Raw genomic sequence first — 12,537 nt, forward strand, 5'->3', positions numbered from 1 at the left:
TCCCGCCATGAAGTGATAGCTAGTTAAAGTACTTCGGTCTTCTCTACAAATGCCGGCCTTATTGTTTGTTGTGTTTGCCGAAAATTAAGCGTTGTGTCAGGGTCTGCATCATCACACAATAATCTCAGAGCCTGTATCGCAAAACATTCAACGGAATAAGCTAAGCACTATCCACTGTATGTGTATATAATTAAGCATCACACTCAGGATAATACAAACAAAAGATCCCATTGGTTTCGAATTGAGTAAGCCTGCATGATAGCATCGGGAGTACTCTATTGCACGGTCAACTGCGCGCACCCTGCCTTTGTCTGCTAGCTATGCGATGGCAGCCTGATCGATCCCAAATGATCGGGTCGAACAGCGTGGCATGTTGTCAAACCCTGCGACGTCAGCTCTCCGTCGTAAGCACAGCCAACGTCACCAACACGTGCGCTACACTGCAATATTCTGACTGTCACTCTGGCATCGTGTCGAACATATCATGGTTTAACCGAGCGCGTCGTGGTCTCGTGGATAGATGCTTCACACCACACGATCACGTGGTTTCGCACTGGTCGATACGGTCAAGACCGCGCTTAAACCGGTTTGACAGACACATGATGGTGCATAGCAGAACAAAATAGATATTGTACTCCTCCTAGATAATTTAGCTATTTTCGTAAATACATATCTAGTATTTTAGTTTGTATCTAATCTATTTAAAATATATACAAAATATTATGTTATAGAAGTATCCACCGATTTGGCTATAATTTGAGGAGCAAAGTAAAGTATAAACGCTTCGATTATACCATAAATAGTGCCCCCTCCGTTTCAGATTTTTTGTCGTGATTTTAGTTCATATTTGAAGTAAAACCACACCAAGAATTATGGAAAAGAGAGTAGCGAACAACATTTATATGTGTTTCTGCATCTAGGATTCAAGATGGAACCTCTTCATGTGTACTCGTTGGACTTTCCTATTGTCCTCTTAATCGGTCATGTATTATGCAATCATACCTCTCATCGAAACAAAATCAAAGATTGCTTATATCCTAAAAGTAAAATACTTGTTGCAGCAACATTAATAAAATTTTCCTTGTAAATAAATGTTGCATACCAAGTAACACAAATACTCTACAATTTTCCAGTAATACAAAAATGGCCCAACTCAAACATATCACAATAACACCCATGTGGAGTGGTCACCACTAAATAAGAGCACCTACAATGCCGCATTTATGCCAAGGTGCAACGGATTAAATCCTGACCGTTTTGGCTGATTCCCGGAAGTTTTCTAAAAACGACACAAGGCTACCAGGCTACCGATGCTTACTGATTGCAATAACTGACTCAATAGGTGCCTGTGTAAGCTTACGCCGTTGTGGGTGCGCTAAGATACACCAAACATGTAGGGGCAGCGCTAGGAATCGGCTCCCGAGTTTTTGCTTCCCATCGGACCAACGTATAGCCGTAGGATATGAAGGAGCTTCGCCGTAGGATTTCAGCCAGGGGCGCGCGGCTGTTTCCGTGAATCCAGGATCGACGATTGCACGCTTCCTTTCTAAAAACTGCTCCCGAAAACTGCTCCTAGACACGATTGCATGCTTCCTTTCTAAAAACTGCTACCGAGAACAGCTCCCATAAACTGCTCCCGTAACTCACGTAGGAGGTTAACGTCTCCTGCATTTCTTCCTTATCATAGTTGCTTCTTCACCAAAAAAAAATGAAAAACGGACACATGAGATTGAGTTCCATGAAAAGTTTATGTGAAGCACAATTGTTTTATGCAAGAAGCATGCCATTATTTCACCAGTAGCGCTGTAATTTTTGATGATGTAGCAAGTGGCATCATTTTTTTTTTTGGCTTCTGGAGCAGTTAAATTGGTAAAAGGAAGCACATGCATGTGAAGCTACAATAATCCATGGTCTGGGACGGAAGCAAAGTAGGAATTTGGGAAGCACATCCTTGTAGATTCCATGGTCTGGGAGACTGGGACAGAAGCAACATAGAATCTAAGGTCTGGCAAGGAAGCAACGTAGAAGCCATGGTCTGGGAAGGAAGCATCATCGAATCCATGATCTGGGAAGGAAGCTTCGTGTGGTCTGCGGTAGAGGCGGAGGCGGTCGGCGTCATGCAGCGATCTCGGCGGCGAAGCACATCCTTGTGCTCGATGCGTACGCCAAGATTGATCGCCACAAGCTCGCCGACGAGAACCATGAATCAAATTGACCGTGCTCACCCTCCCCAGGAGTCCAGGACGCGACACGCTCCTGGCTGCACTTCCGTCTGCCGTCACACATGAATCAAACAGAATGCGCACGCTTAGATGTGGATTCTGGTGGAGCAGCACGCTGCGTGTTAGATGGGAGGGTCTGGCGCGTTGGAGAACAATGGCAGCATGCGGAGGAAAGCATGGCTGGCTCTTTGGTGGAGAAGCAATCTCGCGTGCATGTGGGCATGATGCGGCATCAGGGGGACTGTTTCTTCTTTGTTTATTTGAACGGTGGAAGCAACCTGGTGAGGGCCGTGCGATGGTATGCACATGAACGGCCACCGATCGGTCCGATGAATCGACTCCCATCGGGCTGCGATGTGGAGTGTTTACCAACATGTAGACATGAGAAATTAAACTGGGTGAAAAGTTACAAAACCACCCCACAACCGCCATTGCTGCAGTTAATCATGAAAAAACAATTAACTTATAAGAGATCTTACATACAGTATTATTTTCTGCTTCTAAACAGTAACTTATAAGAGATAGTTTCTCAGCGTAGTTTTTAGATCAAAGACAGCTTCTCCCTACTCTTTTTTTAGATCAGACTCACAAAACTGAACAGATATTTGCCGTTGGGTTGGGCCTGTCGGATGAACAGACCCACAAGCCTACAAACTAATTTGACTGGTCTACCTATTTTAGATCAGACTCACAAAACCGAACAGATATTTGCCTGGGCTGGGCCTGTCGGATGAACAGACCAACAAGCCAACAAAGTAATTTGACTAGCCTACCTATTCGGATGGACCATTCGTTTTGCTCGAGCCACTTTTCCAAATGCTAAAGAACTGGATATTGTAGCGTCGACTTTTGTAGGGCCGAGTTGCCGCCTATCCAGCTTGGGCCCACGGCACCGCACCTGAAGCGGCGCAGACCGTTCTCGAAACGATTTTTTCCCTATTAGGCTTTAATTTACCTGTTAGGAATTACGGAGTATATTGTTGGTTCCCACCCGGAACTAGTCGGATGGAGTAGATAATTAGTCCTGCGAATTATTACTTGGGCATAAAATTAGAATCGTTTCATGCTGGAGATTTCTCTAACATCCATGTTCATAATTATTCCAATTTGAAGTGGCACAGAGAAAAAGGGAATTCTAGCATCGTTTCGTTCGACGGTTTTAAAGTGTGTCCTCGTACCATGTTAACTCATCCTCAAACTCAAGTAATTGCGAGATTAATCAAGGGGAAATAAGCTAATAACACCAAAACTGACTACATCCCCTAATAAAATAGGCAAGCATGGTATGGTACAAGGGATTCTAGAGGAATAATAGGAAGTAATGTCACAGAATAGCCAAACTGGCGAGCCATCAGAATCGACAGGCCAGCATTAAATCCTGCTGGTTTTCTTTGAGGAAAGAGCTCAAAGGCTTGTGGTTCGCCCCCTGACCGAGCGAATCGATCTGGATCACGAGGAGAACCATCTTTCCAGTTGCACAATCAAGCAAAATCATGAGTGAAAAACAGATCAAGAAGACAAAAGAACAGAAACAAGATGCATCAAGGCAAGACGAGTTCGTCGTCATCGAACGCAATCGAAATCTTGGCGACGCCAACCAAGCAGAACCTCGAAGGAGAAAGGAACGGTGCTGATGAGAACAGGAAGACGATGGCGGCGAGTAGGTTGACGGCGGGCGGCGCCCGTGGTGGCGCATCACGTCGTTTATATAGAGAACTGCCTAGGTAGGGTAGGGCATCTTCTGCCGGATATTGGGCCATCCTGGGAATTGTGGAGCCAGCATATAGTAGCCCGTTTGGCTAGAAAGAGCCCAGGGAGGCCTGGGTAGGTTTACGGCTTTTTGTAGTACTGTGCCAATTTTTAATAAAGCCATCCTAATTCCGCGCGAATTTTTGAACTCATGTTTTATTTTTTCCTTTTGTATTGATCTTAAGCGACTTTGCTTAGCTATTCCTTGGACTACGGAAACAAGAATGTGTTATGACATGAGAAATTCAACATCCACTCAACGCACATTAGATCGAGACATTTCTTCAATGTTTTTACTCCATTGCGACTTTTCTATGCCACGTTTACACTCTTAGAATTGTACGCTCACACCTCGCTAAATTACCTTGTCAACTCTTCAAAACAAATGCATTAGTACATGTTACCTTACATGTACCATATAATCAGCCAAAAACACAAGTTTACTCGTTGTTCCAATAATAACTACTTAAAGATACAATTAACCAGCCTACTTGAAACACATACCCTTTCAGTATAGTAGATAGTAGATACAAACAAGTAATGATCCAGGTTAGCTGTTGGGTTAATCTAAACCCACTACATACGGAGCTCCCTCTCTGTCACCAACTAAACTTGCATCCTTTACATCGTTTATTGAAGGAAACTGACGAACCACTCGAATTCTCTCCATCAAAGTCGTAAAATGTTTTTCGGGTGGTCGGTGTAGCTTGGACGATGCCAAAGGAATCTATGAAGACTCGTGTTGTGTTGTCCTAACGTTGGCGCCCATCAACCAAAGTGGAGACGTGTTGTCAACGTTTGTCCTTGTCCATGGTGTGCATATTTTTGGGAGTGAAGGGCATATATGAAATATCAACTATTTGGGGGTGAAAATTTGAGTATAACATGAGTGGTTTGAATACATCAATGGCTATGCATACAGGTAGTTCTCTTCTCGCATGCGCTGTTTTGATGATCATTCTCTAATTTAGAAATTGTTTCAGAGAACAATGTCCATGGGCTATAGCTGAAGGGGTTAAAATGGAGGTTAATTTCCCTATTTTCAATAGAACGGTCGCGATAAAATAGCAATATATCTCGTTGTTGGCTTACAAAAAGGACTTTGTGTAAAAGTAAACTATCTTGGTGATAAAACTAAACAATGAAAGTATTACACACTAGGGGAAGCCCGTTGAGTAGTGGCTTCCCAAACCAGTTCCCGCGACCTCAAGCTCGTCTGCGTAAGGGACAAAATTTTCACATCCCCGTCCCTACAAAAAACTCACCTCAGGCCCTCCAGCAGCTCACCCACCACGTGGGTTTGAGACGTCATACTGCTCCATGACGAGGCGTACGAATGCGAGCGGGCTCCCGCAAAAGTTCCACCTTTAGTGATAAGGGGTGGCCCGATCTTCTCAGTAAGCAACGGTGGTGATGATGATCACGGGGTGATGGCAGCGGAGATACACGACGATGAAGTGGATGATAACTTGTATGAGGCAACGAGATCTCTCGATTGGTCCCCGTCGCCAATGCAACGGCTCTCAACCCCGCAAGATATTCGCAACTCCACACACTTGCGCACGTAGCCGCCGACCACGAAGCGGTAAGTTGCAACCGTCTAAATCCCAATGGAACAGCAGATCACACAATACTTTTTCAGGATCTACACAATATCAAGCAATATGGTGTAGGGATTCAATAGTTTTGCTAGAGCAAACAACTAAGAACTAGGGTTTATCTTAAACTTGGTCTAAAGCAGCTAGGGGGGTGTCCTGGGCACTTATATAGGTGTCCGGGACGAGTTCTGGTCGAAAAGATACAAGAATAACCGACCCGGAATAGATGCGGTCGAGACGGACTCGGACGAATCCGGTCTGGAATCCGGTCAACCGGGCCAGGGACCGGGTCGGCCAGTCTGGCGTCCGGTCGACCGGGCGGCAACCGGAAACTTCGCAACTTTCCGGTTTATGCCCGGTACGATGCATCATATCCGGTTGGCGACCGGTCAACCGGGCTGTGGACCGGGCTGGCCGGTCTGGGGCCCGGTTGGACCGGGTGCTGGACCGGCCTGGACGTCGTCTTCTCCTCTCGCGCATGCCTCCCGCTCTCCCTCGCGCGACCATGAGATATCTTCATGTCCAGCTCCATGTCCAGCTTCACGTCCATCTTGACGTCCGTCTTCATGTCCAGCTGCTCCTCTACTCCTCGTGCGACGCTCGTCTCCTCTTGATACCCGATGATACATAAGTAATAGGATTTAGGCGAGTATAAAGTTCTCATCAATCAAAGTACCGTTTAGAAACAAGTTCACCTGTTGTTTAAGTAGCTTCGCACGAGCCCTTGTAATTGGTCCAATCCAAACTTCATTGGACTTGAGCTTCACAGCAGGTTCATCTTCATTTATCAATGACGGAGGTAGTGGTGTAGTAGGGATGTCCTCATCATCTCCCCCCCCTTCAAAAGGCGTCGACCTCGACGCTCCAAGGTCTTCTCCGTCATATGGTGTCAAATCAGCAACATTGAAAGAATTACTGACACCAAACTCATCAACTGGAGGATCTATCGAGTATGCATTATCATTGATCTTGGCAAGCACTTTGTAAGGACCAGCACCACGAGGTTTCAACTTAGACTTCCGCAGCTTCGGGAACCTATCCTTGCGAAAATGTACCCAGACCATATCACCAGGCTTGAACAACATCTCTTTGCGCTTCTTGTTCATCCTTGCAGCATTGCTCTTGCCTTTCTTCTCGATCAACTCTTTAGTCTTCACATGGATCTTACGCACAAAATCTGCCCTCTTGGATGCCTCCATATTAACTCTCTCATGTATGGGCAAAGGCAACAAGTCAAGTGGAGTAATGGGTTTGAAACCATACACCACCTCAAAAGGACACAACTCCGTGGTAGAATGTAGCGCCCTGTTGTAAGCAAACTCTACATGTGGCAAACACTCTTCCCACTCCTTCAGGTTCTTCTTGATCATGGATCTCAACAGTTGTGACAAGGTTCGATTCACCACCTCAGTTTGACCATCAGTTTGGGGATGACAAGTAGTGCGACAACGGTAGCTTCGTCCCTAGCTTTCCCCAAAGTGTCTTCCAAAAGTAGCTCATGAACTTCACATCACGATCGAAACAATAGTCTTCGGGACTCCATGTAGTCGAACAATCTCCCCGAAAAACAGAGTTAGCAATATGCGACGCATTGTCGCTTTTGTGGCGAGCAATAAAGTGTGACATTTTAGAAAATCTGTCCACTACCACAAATATAGAATCATGGCCTCTTTTAGTACGCGGCAAACCCAACACAAAATCCATACTAATATCCTCCCAAGGTGTAGTAGGTGCCGGTAAAGGAGTATACAAACCGTGAGGCTTCAACTTGGACTTGGACTTGTTGCAAGTAATGCATCTCTTTACATACCTGTCCACATCCCGCCTCATCTTTGGCCAATAAAAGTGATCAGCGAGCATGAGTAGCGTCTTCTCACGCCCAAAGTGACCCATCAAACCTCCAGCATGTGATTCCTGCAATAAGAGCAAACGCACAGACGATTCTGGAACACATAGTTTGTTAGCTCTAAACAAGAACCCATCGTGTATGTGATACTTTTTCCATGCTTTACCCATAACACACAAGCGGTACGGCTCAGCAAAATCATGATCGGTCGCATATAAATCACATAACACCTCTAATCCAGGAATTTTAACATCAAGATGGGTTAATAGCATAGTCTTCCTAGATAGAGCATCGGCAACAATATTATCTTTTTCCTTCTTATGCTTAATAATGTATGGAAAAGACTCAATGAACTCAACCCACTTAGCAAGACGCCTATGCAAAGTAGATTGGGCTTTCGGATATTTCAAAGCTTCATGATCAGAATGTATGATAAATTCTTTTGGCCACAAATAATGTTGCCAAACCTCAAGAACTCTAATTAAAGCATACAATTCTTTATCATATATTGGATAGTTCAACTTAGCACCGGAAAGTTTCTCGAAAAATATGCAATTGGGCGACCCTCTTGCATCAACACACCACCAATTCCAATACCACTAGCATCACATTCAATCTCAAATTGCTTATTGAAATCGGGAAGTGCAAGCAATGGTGCGAAGTTAACAATCGTTTCAGTTCATCAAAAGCATGATCTTGGGCAACGCCCCACTCAAATGCAACACCCTTTTTAGTCAATTCATTCAAAGGTGCAGCAATAGTAGAAAAATTGGGCACAAAACGGCGATAAAACCCAGCTAGACCATGAAAACTTCTTACTTGACTCACATTCATGGGAGTAGGCCAATTTTGAATAGCTTCAATTTTAGACACATCTACTTCTACTCCATGCTTAGAGACAACATAACCCAGAAATATGACCTTATCTTTGCAAAATGTGCACTTCTCAAGATTACCATAGAGTTTAGTATCACGCAACACTTGCAAAACATGTCGAATATGTATAATATGATCAGATTCATTGCGGCTGTAGATTAATATGTCATCAAAATACACAACCACAAACTTGCCAATAAAATCACGGAAAACATGGTTCATCAGTCTCATGAAAGTGCTAGGTGCATTAGTTAAACCAAAAGGCATTACTAACCACTCATATAAACCAAATTTTGTTTTAAAGGCGGTTTTCCACTCATCCCCTTCTTTCATCCTAATTTGATGATAACCACTACGCAAATCAATTTTAGTGAAAACAGCAGCACCACTCAATTCATCTAGCATATCCTCTAAGCGGGAATAGGATGACGATATCGAATAGTAATGTTGTTTATCGCTCTACAATCTACGCACATACGCTGAGTACCATCTTTCTTAGGAACAAGAATAACAGGAACAACACAAGGACTAAGGCTTATGCGGATATAACCTTTGTCGAGTAGCGCTTGTACTTGCTTCTGTATCTCCTTCCTCTCTTCGGGGTTCGTTCTATATGGCGCCCGATTGGGTAGCGAAGCTCCGGGAATCAAGTCTATTTGATGCTCAATACCTCGCAATGGTGGAAGTCCTGCGGGTACCTCGCCCGGAAAAACGTCGCCAAATTCCTGCAAAACATTAGAAACACCAATAGGAAGAGGGGTCATGTCGTTAGAAACCAAAACCGTACCCCTGTATAAGAGCACAAGAGGCATGGCTGTAGGATCCTCACTAAATTCTCTCATGTCTTTTTTGGTGGCTAAGGAGACTAAGGAATTCACTCTCTCACTTTTCGTTTTATCACTCACAACATTACAATTCTCTCACCTATCTAATGAAGCATCCTCCAAGTTGACTTCAATTTTCTGACGAGACTCATTGACAATTTGCTGTGGTGTCATAGGCTGTAAATTAATTTTCTTGCCCTTGAACTCCAAGTGATATGTATTAGCACGGCCATTGTGTTGCACTGAACGGTCATAGAGCCAAGGCCGTCCCAATAGTAGGTGACACACCGTCATAGGAACGACATCAAAATCAATGCAATCCTTATACGGTCCAATAGCAAACTCAACACGCACCATGTGGTTTACCTTCATCTCACCATTGTCGCTCAACCACTGAATATAGTATGGATGCGGGTGCGGTAGATACTTCAACTTCAGCTTGGTGCATAACTCCTTAATTGCTAAATTGCGGCAACTCCTGCTGATACGTCTCCGACGTATCGATAATTTCTTATGTTCTATGCCATATTATTGATGATACCTACATGTTTTATGCACACTTTATGTCATATTAGTGCATTTTCTGGAACTAACCTATTAACAAGATGCCGAAGTGCCAGTTCCTGTTTTCTGCTGTTTTTGGTTTCGAAATCCTAGTAACGAAATATTCTCGGAATTGGACGAAATGAAGACCCGGGGCCCTATTTTTCCACGGAGCTTCCGGAAGACCGAAGAACACACGAAGTGGGGCCACGAGGTGGCCAAGCTATAGGGCGGCGCGGCCCAAGCCCCGGCCGCGCCGACCTATAGCGTGGGCCCCTCGTTAGCCCCCGACTCCGCCCTTCCGCCTACTTAAAGCCTCCGTCGCGAAAACCCCGATGCGAAAAACCACGATACGGAAAACCTTGCCGAGACGCCGTCGCCGCCGATCCCATCTCGGGGGATTCGGAGATCTCCTCCGGCACCCTGCCGGAGAGGGGATTCATCTCCCGGAGGACTCTACACCGCCATGGTCGCCTCCGGAGTGATGAGTGAGTAGTTCACCCCTGGACTATGGGTCCATAGCAGTAGCTAGATGGTTGTCTTCTCCTCATTGTGCTTCATTGTTGGATCTTGTGAGCTGCCTAACATGATCAAGATCATCTATCTGTAATTCTATATGTTGTGTTTGTCGGGATCCGATGGATAGAGAATACCATGTCATGTTAATTATCAAGTTATTATACATGTGTTGTTTATGATCTTGCATGCTCTCCGTTTCTAGTAGAGGCTCGGCCAAGTTTTTACTTTTAACTCCAAGAGGGAGTACTTATGCTCGATAGTGGGTTCATGCTCGCATTGACACCTGGGGAGTGACGAAACCCCTAAGGTTGTGTTGTGCTTGTTGCCACTAGGGATAAAACATTGGCGCTATGTCCGAGGATGTAGTTGTTGATTACATTACGCACCATACTTAATGCAATTGTACGTTGCTTTGCAACTTAATGCTTGGAGGGGTTCGGATGATAACCTGAAGGTGGACTTTTTAGGCATAGATGCGGTTGGATGGCGGTCTATGTACTTTGTCGTAATGCCCAATTAAATCTCACTATACTTATCATGTCATGTATGTGCATTGTTATGCCCTCTCTATTTGTCAATTGCCCGACTGTAATTTGTTCACCCAACATGCTTTTATCTTATGGGAGAGACACCTCTAGTGAGCTGTGGACCCCGGTCCATTCTTTAATACTGAAATACAAATCTGTTGCAATACTTGTTTTTCTGTTTTCTCTCGCAAACAATCATCTTCCACACAATACGGTTAATCCTTTGTTACAGCAAGCCGGTGAGATTGACAACCTCACTTGTTTCGTTGGGGCAAAGTACTTTGGTTGTGTTGTGCGGGTTCCACGTTGGCGCCGGAATCTACGGTGTTGCGCCGCACTACATCCCGCCGCCATCAACCTTCAACGTGCTTCTTGGCTCCTCCTGGTTCGATAAACCTTGGTTTCTTTACGAGGGAAAACTTGCTGCTGTGCGCATCATACCTTCCTCTTGGGGTTGCCCAACGAACGTGTGAAATACACGCCATCAAGCATATTTTCCGGCGCCGTTGTCGGGGAGATCAAGACACGCTGCAGGGGAGTCTCCACTTCTCAATCTCTTTACTTTGTTTTTGTCTTGCTTTATTTTATTTACTACTTTGTTTGCTGCATTATATCAAAACACAAAAAAATTAGTTGCTAGTTTTACTTTATTTACTGTCTCGTTTGCCATATCAAAAACACAAAAAAAATTAGTTACTCGCATTTACTTTACTTAATTCATCATGTTTCCTTTTAATTTTACCACAAAGAACATACCGGTAGGACAAGGGTCTATAATTGGGAGGAACAATATAGAAGAATTTTTCACCCATGTTAGTACCGTTGAAGATTTTGAAGATAGACACTTGGTAGAACTAGCTCCTACTTATGAAATTGCTGCTGCTTGCTTTAGTTCGCTTGTTGGAAACTAAATTTGTTAATCTCAATCCTATAATCCAACACATGTTTCTTACACTTGGTGATTTGGAAGAGGGGGAAAAGAAAGATTTTGTTTTAGAAACCCTTCTTAGAGAATTTGGTGGTCTAGCAAGAGAGGCTAGAAAGGTCTTTGCTAAATTTAATATGCTTGGTTCTCATACTAATTTTGTTAGCCTCCTTGAAAAAATGGATATGGATAGGATAAGGTATACTAATAATGTTAGTGATGGAGGGGAGATCAAAGCACCAATACCATGTAAACTCCTAGCTATGAATGATGCACTAGAAAATAACTATGCTTGGCTTGTTCCTGAAAATTTGTTCGATGAGAGTAGCAAGCCCAAGACTAATGAAAAGGGAGACAGCTGAAACTTATGTATCCAATATACTATGCATGGTTGAGAAAACTCCAAACCCCGCTGTAGGTGCACCACCCTTCGATGTTACTTGAGATACACTTTACGCGCCTAGGCTGAAAGGCGTTAAAGAAAAGCGCTTATGGGAGACAACCCATGTTTTTACTACAGTACTTTGTTTTATATTTGTGTCTTGGAAGTTGTTTACTACTGTAGCAACCTCTCCTTATCTTAGTTTTGAGTTTTGTTGTGCCAAGTAAAGTCTTTGATAGAAAAGTAAGTACTAGATTTGGATTACTTACGCAGTTCCAGATTTCTTTCTTTGTCACGAATCTGGGTCTATCTCCCTGTAGGTAGCTCAGACAATTACGCCAATTTACGAGCATGATCCTCAGATATGTACGCAACTTTCATTCAATTTGAGCATTTTCGTTTGAGCAAGTCTGGTGGCCTAATAAAATCCATCTTTACGGACTGTTCTGTTTTGACAGATTCTGTCTTTTATTTCGCATTGCCTCTTTTGCTATGTTGGATGAATTTCTTTGATCCACTAATGTCC

This window comes from Lolium rigidum, chromosome 4 (genome assembly GCF_022539505.1).
Source record: "Lolium rigidum isolate FL_2022 chromosome 4, APGP_CSIRO_Lrig_0.1, whole genome shotgun sequence".
Classification (NCBI taxonomy): Eukaryota; Viridiplantae; Streptophyta; class Magnoliopsida; order Poales; family Poaceae; genus Lolium; species Lolium rigidum.